This window comes from Oryzias latipes, chromosome 22 (genome assembly GCF_002234675.1).
Source record: "Oryzias latipes chromosome 22, ASM223467v1".
NCBI classification, from domain to species: domain Eukaryota; kingdom Metazoa; phylum Chordata; class Actinopteri; order Beloniformes; family Adrianichthyidae; genus Oryzias; species Oryzias latipes.
In genome coordinates, this window is record NC_019880.2 from 16,376,959 (window position 1) to 16,394,061 (window position 17,103).

The 17,103-nt window shown below is 36.6% G+C and overlaps 1 long non-coding RNA gene across 1 annotated transcript; it reads left to right on the plus strand.

Moving 5' to 3' along the window:
• The first annotated feature begins 2,175 nt into the window (after positions 1–2,175).
• LOC110017470 lies at positions 2,176–4,795 on the plus strand. Its single transcript, XR_002292882.2, has 3 exons — positions 2,176–2,382; positions 2,460–2,562; positions 4,002–4,795. It is a non-coding gene; the product is annotated as an uncharacterized LOC110017470 (long non-coding RNA).
• The last annotated feature ends 12,308 nt before the right edge of the window (positions 4,796–17,103 follow it).

The following is a 17,103-nucleotide window of genomic DNA, read 5'->3' on the forward strand; positions in this document are numbered from 1 at the left end:
GCACATAATGAGTGACAGATTATATCCCCACAGACGTACTGGAAGTACAGCTGCACCAAATTTTGGACAAAGTGTGTCGATGTACTTCCCTCCACAGACAGCCGATCATGAAATTCTGTCCCCCAGACAAGGCAGGTTATTGTTGGAAATGTTGGTTTAAAAGACAATTTTGCTTATAAAATAAAATCCCTTGCACCGTTAGTTTCAGGCTTCCAAGAATTTTATGAACTGTAGAAGTCATTTCTAAAGGTTTTCCATCTTTTGAGCACTAAGTTTTTTTTCCTCCCCTTTGTTTTGCATTTTATTCTCTTAATTTAAACTACAGATATTTCTGTGGATTTTGTGATGGAATTAAACTAAATAAATCTTACTCAACTACAGTGACTACTATCAAATCTGTGGGACCTACACGCTTGTTCTGATGTAAACTCTGCAAGCAACAGACCTAATTTCTGTAAACACAGGGAAAATGGCTGCTTTCCCCCAGTAGCAGATCCTTAGGAACAATAACCAATAATTAGGCATATTCAACTGTAGAATAATAAACTTCAACTTCTGGTTGGTCTCAATCCCATATTTGAGCTTTTTTTGGTCTCACTAAAAGATGGTTTTGATTCTCCAACTGTCCCTAAATGCCTCACGAGGGATCTGACTCCTACAGAAACCCTCTCAGGGACAGGTGGTTAAACGTATAAAAAGAAGCACCATAAGTACGTTTTAAATTTTTTTTTTTATAAGAGCCAGGAATTTAGCGAAGACCGCTATTACAATGGAAATACAGGACATGGCAAACACAATTTCCTACACCAAGCTACCTCACAAAAGGTTTGCTTTCATATACAATTAATAAACATATGTACAGTGAGGAATACCTTAGGTTATGACTGGCTAGAGTTAAAACAGAAAACACAAACTGTGTACCTACTTTTGATTTTTCTTTTGTATGGCCATACCAACAAATAAATATGCTTGGATTTAGTCTCACTGAACTTGGTCTAGGTTTCTTCTTACTAAAAGTTTTTATTGTATTTATCGTGTTAACCAAATTCCTTTTGAGGTGATGATTAGAGGAAAATATATTTTGGGATTTGCACTTAAATAAAATCAGAAATTCATGTTCTCACTAATGACTCTCTCATTTTTTTAAAAGTTGAATTTATACTTCTTTCCAGACTTTAATTTATAACCTGAATGATTTAGCCCAATTCTGAGCACTGCAATTGTGTTGTATTATCTTTTTTGGGTTGAATGAGTTTCTGTTTGCTCCAAGTCTTCTGAAAGATTATTTTTCTACAAAACCTTTAACAAAAATGACAATTTTTTTAAAATATAAATGTTTTCTTTTAGAATTCCTATTACTTTTCCATTTAGAAAGGGAATTTTGCACTGTCACAACTGGTCAATGTCATAAAAAAAAAACTTTTCACCTAACAGTGATTGACTGGAACATCTTTCTCAACATCCTGCAAACCTGCTAGGTGCCTACTAACCCAGTTTCTCAGATGTGCAATGCCTTTGGCAGCCTTTTGTTTTTAGCTTACTGTGCCTCTGTTTAAAGAGGCATTTTTGTTTAATAGGAACTGGATGAAAGAAATATAACAGAGACACACACGTGGCATGACAGCTACTAATGAGGTCTGTCATTCATGCACTGACAGCACCTGTTGAAAATGACAAGTCATGTCTGGAATTGATGTCTTAAGTACCAAAGTTGGATAAAGAAGGAAAACTGGTTTTGCTCTCCCCTGACAGGCTCTCATGTAAGCTTACTTGGTTAAAAGATGTAAAAATATAACTTGATTTATTTTTTACTCACTTTTCTGATCCCTTGTGTGTCTGTAGAGAACGGTATTTGGGTCTGAATCAGCACCACTCTGCAGCTGGATCAATCCCAGACTTCCTTCCAAAATCTGAAGCAAACCCAAACCTAACTTCTTCCAGTGTGGGGCGCAATCACCCATCCGGGATATCTGTTTGGAGCTTCGCTACCTTCATTTGAAATGTGACCCTATTTCCTGACGTGATCCGCAAAATCCAGTTTCCTGCTTCTGCTATCAGCCTCCTGTGCTCCAATCAAGCACCTGCTGCTCATTATCCACTCAACAAGTCTGTAAGTAGTTTAGAGGTGCTCGAAATTCTGGCTTGTATCTCCAAAATTGACAAGTCACAAAACAATGTCTTGCGAGAAAACATAAACATCATTGTGCTGCACGGCTTCAAAACAAGTCTAAGACTCACAAAAGCATTTGCCAAAAAGGGTACAGGACTTAGGGTACTGAGATAGACCTATAGGACAGATGTTCCTCTAGAAAGGTAAGATGACAATTCATGTGGGTGTCCAGACTTCCCACCAAAAGTTTCACCGAAGGGTTCATCCCAAAGGTAACATTAGAGACCTATTCCTTTAATAATTTGAACCTCATTTAAGAACTCATTTCAGATTTACTCTTTATGGCCAGATTTTGCATGGCGAGTATAAATATGACAAGACAGCCATTATGGAGGTGTACTTATAATGGTTATCCTCACATGCTGAAGCAAAAGTAAACCTCTGTTTGTTTGGTGAGTTGCAGCATTTATATGAAACTTGGTTTGATTTTTTTGTTCAAATTTTTTTTTTGCCTATTATCGCTGTATGTTATTTTCTTTTCTCTTTTTTATTATTTGACTAGAAACTTTACCCACAGAAGTAAAAAATCCGCAACATAAGGAAACAATACACTTGTTTGTCACCTTGTGACAAAAGTTAAGGAGAAAGACAAAAATCCACTAAAAAGTGAATGACTGTAACCCCCCCCCCCCCATCTTTCAGTTAAGGGGTATGTTGAACTTTCAGTTCATTACATTACCTTTTTGGAGAAATGTGTGCCCAAACAGGTTAGCCCCCCTCACCCCCAGAGTCTTTGGAATGTTTCATTTTTACACAAATGTCACTCAGTTTGCCAATAGGGGACAAAATAATGAAAATTTGTTGGAGTTTTTTTAAGCCAATCAAAGCGGGAGATCATTCAGATGGAGATGACTTCAGCAAAACATGGTTTTGAGTCACGTGGCACAAAGGGAAACTAGATATGCTCTGGCTTTTTATGGACAAGCCCCATTTATCCACGAAAAACTTGATTTTTGGGTGTCAAAGCAAACATCATGCCTCTGCTAAGGAGCACTTTTTCAGTGTTTTACACGAAGATGCTTGATCTTAAGGTTAAGTGAGGATAGGGGTTGAGTGAAACAGCTTGTTCCAACAGATGAGTTTGTTAATGAATTTGATTTGAAGATACAGTTTCAGTAGAGGTAACCACATTCTCCTTGTCTGCCCGTATCATTTCATGTTTCGACTGAAAAATGTTGGGGTCATTCATTGTTCAGAATCTGAAATAAAAAGGAATTTATCAGAATGCAAAAAAACTTTGGAAGCGTCAAATAGGACACCCGAAAATGACGTTTCCAGGCCCAAATTTTAAGAGAAAAACATCTGCACGTTAATAATGTATGCCCAAGAATTTTCTATAATTTCTTACAGCTGCACATTACAATATTGATAATTAATTCTATTGAGAAGGTTTTGCCACACCATTGTTGTGTGCATTTTTCGATAACTGACGGATCAACAGCCTCTGTTTGCTTCTGTAGTGCCCTATAACTAAAATATGTGTTGTCCCAGTCTGGAGCAATCAGGGTGTATTCAGTTCGTCGTGCTTGAGTGCTCATGAAGTCCACTGGGTGATGGAGAACTACACTGAATGTCAGCCCAGCATGAAAAAGTGTCCCGTGAGAAGCTCTTTGGCTTTAAATTTTACAATCTGCTTAATAACACAAACTGGGCTACTAAATTATTATTTAGAAACTTTTATCAAAAAAAAACTACTATCAAGTGCACAATATACTTTAGTATCTTGTTGATTTTTTTTCTTGAATACATAGGGATCAATTTGTTGCCAAAGCAGCAGTCAGAAAAGTTATGTGCGAGCACGAACGCTCACCAAGCTGTACTCCCCCCTCAGCTGGTTTTGATGCAGAAATGGAATCATGGGACAACTCTTGGACGACTGCGAAAAGACTGTGGACTGTGGCGGTCTGCTCCAACGCTCTGTGGGTGGGAACACACACCAGTGTCCTCAGCAGCCCCAAAGCATCACTGCAGCCCTGGAATAAGCAGGCTTGAACCCATGGCCTGCGACTCAGCAGGCCAACGGCGCCTGTCGGCTGAGCCCAGAATGCCATTTCTACACCAGATGTATTTGTAAGATTTGGTAGTGCGACTACTTCAAAGTCTGACTTGATTGTTTTTGATTGGTATGATTATTCAGTGTTGCCGTCTTTTTCTTTATTTCTTGGGGGAAAAGATATTATCATTCAACCACACTTATTTAATTGCAGCAATTGGAGCCACTCTAATTGGGCCTAGCCTTTCATCTGAAATGGTAATGATTATGAGATTGTGCTTGTGCTGAGCGGCCTAGTCTGATGAGCAAAAGTTTGCATGATATGACTCCTTTAGTCTGGATTAGTGTGTTTTTTAAATATTTTATTTGAGTCTTATCTCACAGTGAATTCTTTTTTAATTTTTAATCCAATAATTTTGACTCACCCCCCACCCACAGTTCTTCCATTCCCCCTCATTGTTCTTTCTTCTTGATGTTTGTAACTGATTTGATCTTTGTAATGGAGGTCTTGAATAAGTAAACACTGAAAGCCTGCTCAAAATGTCAGCATGTTTTGTCAGAGCTAAGCAGATATTTAAAGAGCATCTTATCATGTTGATTTAAGCAATTAAACATGAAGTTGCCCTCTGCAAGCTCCGACTGACTGTATCATCGTAATTATTATCTACTGAACCTCAAAGCATTTTCTGTGACTTGATAAAGGGGGACTTATCACAGTCATTACGTGGTTAAATGTCTGCCTATTTGAAGGAAAAGTTTGAATTTGGGGAAATGTTTGCCACAGTCCAGCCTGGCTTTTAATGTGTTTAGATATATAGTGGTTTGCAAATGCTTTCAGGCTGCATGTATGTTAAACAAAGTAATTAATCCTTAAACGATACCTTGCAGTGCAAACCATTTTTTGTGAAAGCGGCAAACAAGAATAAACAGACTGCTATTTGACCCAGGAAATTGTTAGTAGGGCCTGAGAAGATGTTAAACACACAGATTAGTTTTTTAAAACCATGTGTGGAGAATTTATGAGAAAAAAATCAGATTAGGATTCTACATTTCGGATAAAACTTTAGGTTTAGAAAACAACAAGAGTTTAGCGAATTATCAATACTTCGGAATTTACATATTCACAGTCTTTACATGTGACTGCAGTCTTTTGCCCCTAAGTCAACCACAACCAGATCACGATCTGCCAAAATGTGACAAACCATTGCAGGAGAAATGTGGGCAGGGATCCGAACTCTACCTATGCCAAATACAAGAGTTATTTTGACAGGGATTATCATCGTGATCACCAGGTAATTTATAACAACCCCTAGCCTCGGCAGATTTCATATCTTTCCTAAAGCACTGTGCTTACAAATATGAGAGTGATGCTGGTATCTCAGCTTCTCACCTTCTGCAGAAGTAGGATGGGGACAAAGCAAAATATTCAAACATTCCCTTATCTTTGGCCCATATTGGCAGGCTGTTTCTTGTACAGAACCCCTGGTTGTGAGTGTCTCGTCTTTGCGTCTCACCTGCATACGTGATGCAAAGGGCAAGGAATTTATCCGCAGTCTTCATAAATCATGCCTACACGTTAAAATAAACTAACACACAGATTTTGGTGATTTCAAAGTCTCACAGATGAGACTTGGTGCAAAGTTTTGTAGGTTTCAAGGCATTTTTATATAAATTTCAAAGAACAAAAAAAGAAACAATACATTGTTAAAACTGCTGCATTTCACTGCATATCTTATAAGAAATAGAAGTTCAGGCTGCAGAATAAGGTTTACCTGCATGGAAAACTCACCGTAATATAACAACAATGGGTCAAAAGGACTTATAGACCCTGGCAAGGTCATGGAAAGTTTTTGAGATATACGCCTGAGTGTAGTCCAGACATTTTATTTGTGCATTGATATCATAACACAAGTCAGCACCAACTCTCTTTCCTGCAAACTGCAACAAATTCAGATTTTCTCAGGTGCCAGTAAATAGCTAAAGTCAGTCACATTCATGTGTGCTTGGATGTTAGATAACCAGAAATTCCATTTAAAATCATCAGGAACAATAATATATTTTAGAGAATTTGACAACATGTTGCAGCAGTTAAAAAAAAAATCCATATTTATGTACAATTTTGAAACAAAAAAACTGATTAACAATCAATATTCCTAGAGTCTGATCAGACAGAAGCTGAGCTCATGCACATTTCCAGTCATCAGCTAAAAAGTCCTCACAAAACTGTACAGTAAGAGTGAGAGAACATAAACTTAGAAAAAGAAGTATAAAACCACACAACATTTTTTAAAGTCTTACAGTTTAATGCAGCTCCTCATAACCAACCCACATGTCACTTTAAGGGAAACCAAAGTGGCATTTATTTGTGGTCTTTTGGTACTGAACTGAATTTCATTCTGCAGAGAATGAAAAGCGACTACTGTAGCTCTTCCACAACTCAAAAGAGAAGCAGCTACGCTATGATTTTTGTGACACATAACCTTGATTCGCTTCCTCTTTTATAGTTTTGGTTTCTGCTTTTAGCTTGTTTTCTTTGAGTAAAGTTCTTCACCTCTGTGGTACGTTAACATTTTCATTGACTAAAGAGCTACTTCATCTGCATTCCTCCTATGTGTGTGACTTCAATACATGAGCATTTAGGCAGATTTTTTTGGTTGTGTGAATGCATCACTGGTGCAACAGGCTAAGTAACAGACATCATGAACTCTGCTTCAACTGTGCTGTCTTGGTCCTCACGGGAAAAGAAAAGACCTTGCTGTGCTTCTCGCCATACCTGCTTTGATGCCAATTAACTCATCTTACGGGTTCAGTCAAGTACGCAAAACATTGTTCCAGTATCTGTGTGAAAATCAGCCAATGGTCAAAATGACGTCTAGTCAGCACGCAACAGGTAAAAACAAACAACAGAAATAAAGTTGGGAAAAAGAAAGGAAAAGACAGACTTACCTATGAGTGCAGCCTATAAATCCTGACTTATGTTTACTATTTATGATCTGCTTCAACTCTATTAATCCTTTAATGCAGAAATAAAACAATAAATAAACATTATGTTGCCATCTTTAAATTTTATCACAGGAAAAGACAGTTTTTAATTCAGTGCCGTGTACTGTTTTTGTGTAAAGTTTTTACACTAACAACTGACCAATCAAAACGGGTGATGTTTCCATTTATTGTTAATTTCTTAAATATGGATTTTTTTCTTTTTGAAAAGCTACGTTTATTGATAAGTAAAGTCATTTAATAACATTGGCGCAATCGAAAAAATCTTTGATACTATAATGGTCAAATTGTTGCCCATGGGCCTTAAATCAGCTGCAAAGTCCTGATGTGCCCCACGTATTCCATGGATCAAGCTGGTCCAACAAGTGAGCCAGTATGCTCACAACTGTGGAGCCAACAAACAAAAGGCAACTGAAAGTTATTCAAATCCCACAGACTCTGAAAAAGTACGGATAGAGCGATAGAGAGTGGAGATGTAAGAGATATGATAACGACTGGTGCAAGGTTGAACTCAGAACTAGAAAAAAAAAGAGATGATCATCAGTTGTTACATATTTTCAACATATTTTGAGAACAATAGTAACTACAAAAAAGCATATTCCCACGCCTTCAAGGGAGCAGTTTTTTAACAAAAGAAAAAACTAAGAAGAAAAAAAAAGCACTTTACTTTTGGCATAACGTCGAAAAAGAAACTATTTTATTTTTCAGAGTAAAATGTTGTTTATTTGTTAACTGTGCTTCAATAGCAATTCACATAAGTAAAAAAGCACACTGACATGGCAAAAGAGTTGAAGGAAACAATACATGTCCAAGATTGGATTGCTGAAATTTTGGCTTCCTTGTTAAATCTGAAGGAAATAAAAAAGATTTTATTTTTTATGCCTTTTTTTATGCTGATCTTTCTAGGCATCCAGACAAACTCGAATTTAACCTGTAAACCTATACGTTCTTGTTCACCAAACCGTAACATTATAAATTGCTTCATTCCATGACCTGTACTCTTCACAAAATGGTTGAAATCAGCACCTAAAACAAACAAACAAAAAATACACATTCCAAAATATTATCACTAAATGTTTGGGATTTTGGTGGGACTGGAGCTCATTGGGCAGCGATCAGTAAGGTCTTTTTCCTCCACTTTACAGTTTTAACGAGTCTGATGCTGAATGACCTGGGGAAATGGTTTAATTTGCGTTTCTTGCCCGCGCTTCGGCATTGTGTGGGTGGGTGGTCTGGCATGGCTGGGAAGGGGAAGACCCTCTGATGTGCAGTGTGGTAAATAGATGTTGCAGCAGAACAACAAACATTTTTCTTTTTACCATCTTGAGGAAGTAACAGAAAGGCTAATGCTGTGTTTTTTTTTTTTTTTTATAAAATTACCCCAAATGATTTGTTTTCTGGAAATGGGTTGTTCAGCTATTTCCCACAGACCTGTGAGCTTTGCCCTTTTGCTTCAATTCTTTTTCTTTTCTGTTCCAAGTCTAATCTTAACATTTCTTTACCTGTTTGGCAAACCTGCAAGGTTTCCTTCTAAAGTCCACTCACCAACTTTGTTTTAACTTCAATCAAGTGTAAGCTGTCTCATCAACAGTTACTTTGTTTACTTTTTAATGTTCCCCATGTCCACTAACAGGTTTATGACAAACACAGTAACATTTAAAACCAGTCATTTGAAGTCTGCAACACTTTACTGAAAAAAAACCACTTTAAACTTCTACTTATTGTCAATTTATACCTCAATACGCCACATTTAAAAAAAAAATCTTTTTGTTTAAAACTTCTGTTGCCTTGTTCTAAAAAACACACATATTCATATTTACTATGATTGTTAAGATAAAGAGAGAAAAAATACTGCATTTGGTTTAAAACTGTCTTTGACTTGGTGGACTTATTACTGTGGTTTATGCAATCAGCCATAAAATGGGTTTCACTTTTTTCAATTTTTTAAAAGATGAAAGTGAAAGCCACTTTATCTGCACAGTTATAATTTGTGCATTTACCCCAAACGACAAAATATCAAAACTATGTTTCTATCCTGGTGTGTGATCCAGCTTTTAACTCTCAATACTAACATAATTTGGAATCTCAAGTTGTGTTTTCAAAGACTCTGCTAGCTATTATTATACCTGGAACTTTGTGAGGACAGGAAAAAAAAACCTGTGTGTACTTCCACGTCAGCTTCTCAACCAAAGCTATGTTAATTTATTTTTACTTCCCTAATGGAAAAATATTCCCCTAATTACGGTAAACAGAAAGTTGCTATTTCATATGGAATCATTCATGTTTGATGCCTGACCCCGATAAGACACTTTTGAAGTCCCACTGTATATGTTGTAAATTGTTTCTTTGAGCTTGCTCAAGTACCAAAATCACCCTTGCTTTACCCATGGGACTGCAGAGCACAGTGGGTACCACTCCAACGCTTGGAATCCTGGCCAAAAGTTTCTAAACATCTTTTCCTGGTGCCTAAAATTAGCAGGCTAATGAGGTAGTGGCTTCCTTTTCTCTGAACTAATGCTCCATCCCTGTGGGAGAGCATGATGTGGACTAACACTCCAGATCAACACAAGAATCTTACACCAACACTTAAAGCTCCAGGACTAAACAGTTCAACCTGAACAAAAAAAAAAAATTTAGCATTATGTGAGAAGCCATAAAGTGAATTTTAGGAAATACAACATGATGTGATTGAAACAAAAAGTTAAGTTACTAAATACACACAACAGTCAATTTTCTTTCTGTGTCGGTTTCCCAAAAACATTTGTGGGATTTCTTTCTGCACAAAACAGAAAAGTCATGTTCAAGCAGACTCTACTTTGTTATTAGGTCTATGGGTCATATTTAATTGCACTTTCATTAATCTGTTTTATTTCAGCTAATGAGTCCTGCCATAAATTTAACTGTAGGTGTGGAATTTTTATGACCTTACGCAAACTTTTGATCAGGTACTAAAGCTGTTGGGAGAAAAAAAAAGAGTTAGAGAATCTTTACTGTGTACAGTACAATATCCAGTTACACTACCATCCCCATTTCAGCTCTAATTAGGAATTCTTCATTGTGCAAAATAGAAGTTATTTGGTCTACTAGACTTGTGTAAAAACAAGCAATGCCAGGAATGTGAGACTAAACAGAATACAGGTCATTTTAATGATATGATTGTTTCGAACAATTTATAAAAACAAAAAATAGTTCCCAGACAGTTTTTTTCCACAGCCACCAAATATAAAAAGTACTTTATAAAAAAAAAACCCCAACAACCTCCAAATGATAGAAATTGGTAGCATTATGTCATGGTATACTTCTGGCTATATTTTATGTGAGCTCATATAATTTATATAAATGTATATGATACATGATTTTTGATTAGGTTGATTCCTATTTCAATTATGTCTAAAGTAGTTCTGTCCTTTTTCAAAAGAAATTTCCAGAGACTTAAAAGAAAATCAAATAATTTGTCACAGTGGAGCTAAAGTAAATAGGCAGATAAATGAAAAACAATTCTAAAAACAATTACCTAAAAAAAGCCGTGGTGACAGGCAGAAAATATTAAAAAGGAAACTTAGAGAAAAATAATGTTCAGAGAAAATATACTTTTGTCAAATTTATGAGACAAGTGGAAAATGAGATCTTCTTTTAGCCCTATAAGATAATGTCAGTAGTGCAGTACGATGCATCATCCTTTACGAAAAACATACAGTAGGTGCATGTTTCCAGTTTAAGTGTATCTCTACCCAATTTTCAATCTGAAGAGATAAGATGAGCTTTTTGGATTTTCACGTTTATTTTAACCACATCAAATTTTATGTATTCAAAATCAACTATGAATTTGTTGAATGTTGGACATTAACAAAGATTAGATGTTTGAGTTGAGGCGATCTTCAGAGACAGCTTTGTGACCACTGACAAAAGTGTGCCTTTGGACTCAAATGGGCAGAATTGTCTAACTGATTATCAACAATACACATCTGCAACAACATGTGTCACAGTTTGTTACAAAGAAGTTCAGCTTTACACACCCTTGACCTAAAACTAGAGACTTGTAAAATGATTGTCTTACTGGTAGAAAAGAATGGGAACTTTATAAGGAATAGGAAATTGAGATCTAATAAACTATAACCTTTTACTCAGCAAGTTACTTTTGAACAGCAACAGTGTCAAAAACGTTACTTCTACTTGAATCTTCTCTTTTTGGCAAACCCCTTCAGAGGTTGCCACAGCAAATCAGCTTTGACTGATTCACAAATGGGGTTTGGCAGAGATTGTTATACAAGATACCCCTTTCTGACACAACCCTGTATTTTATCCGGACTGAGGACCAGCACAGGGGAACCCAGACTTGGGCCCCATTGTGGCTACATAGTTAGGCAGTAGCAGGGTCTTGCCCAACGACCCACACCGGATAAAGGAAAATCGTCGCAGCCCCTGCGAAACAAACCCTGGTATCTCATCCTCCAGTCAACAAAGCCAACTGAGCTATCCAGCCGTTGTACTTCTACTTGAATGAGAAACGTTTAAAGCAAAGCCGAGTAGTTTTAGTCTACTCCATCAGTTTCTTCCTAATTCTTGAGACTATGGTAAACTCATCTTAAATAGTTCAATTGCTCAAATTCAGAGTTGGATTTAAGAGATTTAGAGAACATTTCATTTTAGAAGAAGACGGAACAGAAAATATTTCGGTTGTGAGTTGAATTGAATTACATTGAATTGAACCAAAATGGAAGTGGCTGGTTGTTGACAAAGAGGACATTACATGGTGAACTTGTTTAGAACAGTGGTTTCTGAAGTGCAAAGCAGGTAGGGACAAAGACAGAGTGAACACATCCATTTTTGAAATTGTAACTAACAAAGTTAAGTGTAATGAAGTAAAGATTAAGCTTTGTAAAATCTCAAGTACTGGTCAAAAAAACAAATTTTTAATTGTTCTTAAGAACATGAGATGCAGCAGAAGAGTTAATTTTTTCAACATTTTTTAACTGTAAAAAAGACTGTAGCTTGGTATTCCCACAAGCACTAAAGTGAAATAAATGTTGCTGACAATCTTCTTTTTATGCGGTGCAGGAAACACCAGCCAGAATTGACATAAAATCCTGTACATTTTTCGTTGTTTATTTTAAAAAACGAACAAAGCAAGCTACAAGATGTTCGAAAATAGCAGTTGTCCTTTTCATTGAGGTGAGACACTAATGCACTCTAAAATCTGAATTCTGCCAACACATAATTAATACAATTGCAGACTATATTAATAATCCCGCAAGCCACATTACTAAACACTTAGTTTCAGAAAAACTTTTTGTCAACCTTAAAGACTCACTCTGATCATCTTTGATCTATTGTGGTCAGCGGTCTTTCAATTATGAATAGGCTATGTTTGGCCAAGATCTAAAAACCAGTGTTGTTTTCTAAGACAAAGTGAAGTGATCCCACCCCTACCTCCCAACATTCATCTGATTTCACGCTCTCCTGAAAGCTTACAGCCACTCACAACCCCCACCCCACCTGTGTAACAGAATTGAGAGCAACAGCTGAGCTTTCCAACCTTACAGTTTTAAGTCAGATACCAGCTCAGACGAGGAAAACACAGATGTACCTGGATCTATTAGATTGCAAGTGCATCCATCAAAACGGAACAGAGCAGGGAGCTTGCGGCCTGCCGATTGTAGCTTCTACATCACTGCTACAAGCTTTTGTCTGATTCAAAACAATTTGAATAAAGAAATACTCAGTAAAGTACAAGAACATGTTAAAAACACTAAAAACACAATTTTCATCGGAATGGGTCTTTAAAGGTCTTCTAAAGGATGCTTCAACAAAAAACATTAATGTTCCTAAAACAAACAAAATAACCTGTAAAAGGGGCCAGATCTAAACCTTAAGATACAGGCGCTGGGATTGCTTCTGACAGCTGCTTCCTGTTATGTAACTGCACACAGCTGCTTTTTCCAGCGAAGGACATCTTGATGCAGTGGACATTTCTAAGGGTCAAGAATGAAGAAAAATAATGCAGTTTTAATGATGAACAAACAGTGGACCACCAAGGTTTCACTTATTTATCATGCAATGCACTCACTCACAAAATAAGAGAGAAACTCTTAAAGAACTATACTTCTTTTTTAATTATCTTTAGACAATGTTAGGAATTAATACTACAATAGAAAAAATATATTTATTGTTATACAAAATTAGCAGATATATTTTTGATGGAGAAAATCAAACTCTGTGGAAAAATGAAAATAACATTTCACATAGAATTGTCTGCAATGTCTGTGGGCTTGAGATGAATTAGTTTTCTTGGTTTGCTCCAAAAGAGTAAAAGAAAAACAAGAAATCAGCAATCTCAAGGGGAAAGAAAAATTAAATTCTTGGCTGCAGTTCTCTATAAATATTGGTTCTGGGTTTTTAAGGTCCCTCCACAAATAAACGTTTTACATACTGAATAGGTTAGCATACCATATCCAACCTGGTCACTGTATGTTAGCATGTGAAGATGTCTTTAACCTCTGCGCATGGGTGACGAAGAAAAGAGAAGAGTGGAAGTCACCTCATGTGGAAGTTTGTGTCCTTTGAAATGCACCATTTGTGATGGTTGTCAGATGCAGCTCAGCACATCACAATCCATCCTTTACTAAGGACATCCCAGTGACCCTGTCATGCATCCAGCAAACCACTGCTTCCTTAAGTACAGCACAAGCTAACAGATTTAGAAAGCTGTAGCTGTCAAATTTTAAGTAACCCTAAAATTATCAGCATTAATTCTTGTACATGACAGTTTAAAAAAAACACATCACTATGAAAGTTCCATATTTCTTTGGAGCAAAGCAAATGGAAAAACAGAGACATGCTGCTATAATTTAAAAGGTGACATGTAAATTTCCCCTTACACGTGTTTGTGGAAAGATTAGAATGGCAAGGCGATAGGTCATAACTTAGTAGCAGACCTTGTAACGAGAGGCAGATTGTAGCAATGCTCACAGAGCTCCCAGGGGAGCGGGCAGTGTGTGTATGTTAAGCCGACGCTTTACCCAGTGTGTTTTTCCTAAACACCTTCCAAACACCTATGCCCATGTCAAAAAATATCTTTACACCTTTTTTGTAAAAACCTTGCCGTTTTGGCAGGTGCTGACCAGCAAGACAAGGCCGCATTGCAAACAGCAAAAAAGACCTTGATCACATTCTGGAATGCCTTTAAGGGTCAGGGGTATTTATTGATGACATCTGTTTTACATTAAATGGCCACAGAAGGTACAAGCACATGTGGAAATCTCCTTTTTGGACGTCCACAAATTTTGCCTCTTATATCTGCTCATTTCTTCACTGTACACAATTAAAATGAGAGCCATTTATCAAGAAAATATTGACGCTTTCAGCAGCCAGCTCCTGCACCTTAGTATGCAAGCTCACTGCAGAGTGTTATTCTTCCTGCACATTCTTATTAGTTCAGCTTTTTACAGCAGCATGTCTGGTGAGGTCATTTACGGCCAACCATGGTGGTATAACAGACCATTTAAAATGGTGAGGCTTTAGAACCTTCCTCCTTTTCACTTACTACCCAGGAGCTGGACTTCATGCGTTATGAAATCCCGTACGTATCTGTATGTTCAAGCAGAAATGTGATGATAGGGGTTTGTTTTTTGTTGTGTAGTGTTCACTGGCAGAGGAAAGCGGTTCACACAAAACACAGTATTGTCTCACATTTGCGGAACTTTATTTAAAGTAGCACAAACGGGAATCATATGCTGGGCTCACATGCTTTGGATGTTATCCCTTGTGCTATCCTAGGCACTTTAACATTGGGAGTTGGGTCATCTCTAGACCCACTGGACAGTGCTCTGAACCTTTTTTCTTCAATGATTTGTGATCTTCACTGGTGTCCATGGATTACATGAAATCTTTCCACCTTTATCCACCTTTACCATGGTAGGGAGAACACATCAATGCAAGAGTGGGGTCATCTAAGATAGCACAAGGGTTAATTTGGAGTATATGTCGTAATTTTCGCATGGTTTGGCCAGAGGTGCAAAATTTTGACTTACTGTATAATTGATTTTTTAAAATAAATACCAACAACAGCTAGAGGGCGCTGTAGGTGTGTGTGCCAATATTTGCTGCTGACAGCAATGTAGAAGGAGCGCACTCAGTCTTACGCCGGGTTTGGCAGAATTGTTCCTAAAGTTGCACAGACGATGGAGAATTTAACGCATTTAGTGATTTGAAATTATATAAAGAGTTTAGTTGACATGTTAGCATGTTCTTTAGACGATGGTTGTTACAACAATTATTCAAACGTTGTGCTAATATACCATAATCCTCTTCTGTTCCATGAAGCTAAATATGCATCAATATGTTACAATAGTAAAGCTTCCTGATATTTAGTCAATTGGTATTATCTGTTCTTTTATTATAATTTGCCTTTCAAGATGAAATTTATTTTCTTGTTCTTGTATTTTTTTAAATAAATGTATCCCAACAATGTGACTTATTTGATTTTTTCTTCTTTATTATTCATTTTTATGATTACTGCAACTTATAATCCAGAGCGACCTATAGTCCAAAAACACAGTACTGCTAAGAAATTATGGGTTATGACATTAGCAGGGTTTGTCACAATGAATACATTTTGCAAATTTCATAAATTACTGTGTTGTGATGCATCTGAAATTGTTCTTCATACAAAAAAGAGGCTTTTTGGTCTCATAGATGATCAATTATCACAAATCACAATGACTGATTGACAGTTGGGTTGTTTTAAGGCAAGGTAAAACTTCATTAGCAGGTCGCACAACCAATCTAAATATTACAACTCATCAATCAAAAGTCACCAATCTGTTGAAGTAAATATACTTGGCTAACTGTCCATCAGTGATTACCCCCCCCCCCCCCCACACACACACACACATTATAGACACAAACTGCACTGGAATCAACAAGTTGTGGGTTTAGGTATACAGGTATGGTCACAGTTTGGCTACTTCCAATGTAAAAACAGCATGAATTCGTTGGGAAATTCTCCGTTTTGGATTTCAACCTAAAAGGAATAGTAAGAATCCATTAAATATTGTTTTCAAATAATCAAAACTCTTTTTGATCAGTCAATCCATCTGAACAAACCCAGTAACTCTCAAGCATTACACTACAAAGGAGATGGTTTGAGAGACCTGTAAGCAAAAGTTATAGTGTTGTAAGTAATACTAAAAAATGTCACTCGGGGTATGAGTGTATCCTTTTTCAAAGCGTTAAAGGTTATCCCTCTGACATCTTAATGCTAAAACAATCAGACAATGGTCCATGTTTTTCTTATTACGTCTACAAAAACAACAACATTTCAATGAAGATTCAAAATTCCTTCAAACTTATATAAGACCAATGATGAAAAGCTTTTATACTAGAGTCACACCCAAATCCAAACAAGTTTGTTCAACTATTGTTATGAAGTCGTTTTCCTGACGTCAACTCTCTTTTTTTTATATTGTGACCTGAACCCTAACCTTGCCCATCACCAGTTAATTTTGAACCCTAACTTTAAGCGGACGTTCACTCATACCTCAGCTCTATAACAAATTACATGTCCAATGACCATGTAGTCCTGTACCGTCTGTGTTTTTACCAAAAGTGTTCTAAAAATACAAACAAAACAAGATTCACACACAAATGTGCACACAGTATAAATCACTTCAATTCATAGTTTTTTTTTAATTTAATCTTTTAATTCTTTTTTTTCCTTTTTTTTTTTTACAAACTTGCAATAATATGTGGTTCTTAAGCTATAGGTTAACAATATTTCTAAACTGATTTTCCATTTCCATGATAACCATTGATACTTAGTGCAGCCGTACAGAATCTTTGAATTGAAAAAACAGCCTTTTTATTTATTATTGGAACATTGAAAAATATTAATCACCCTTGTGTCAGAAAAAGTTAAAGAGATCTTGAAAGATTATTAGGG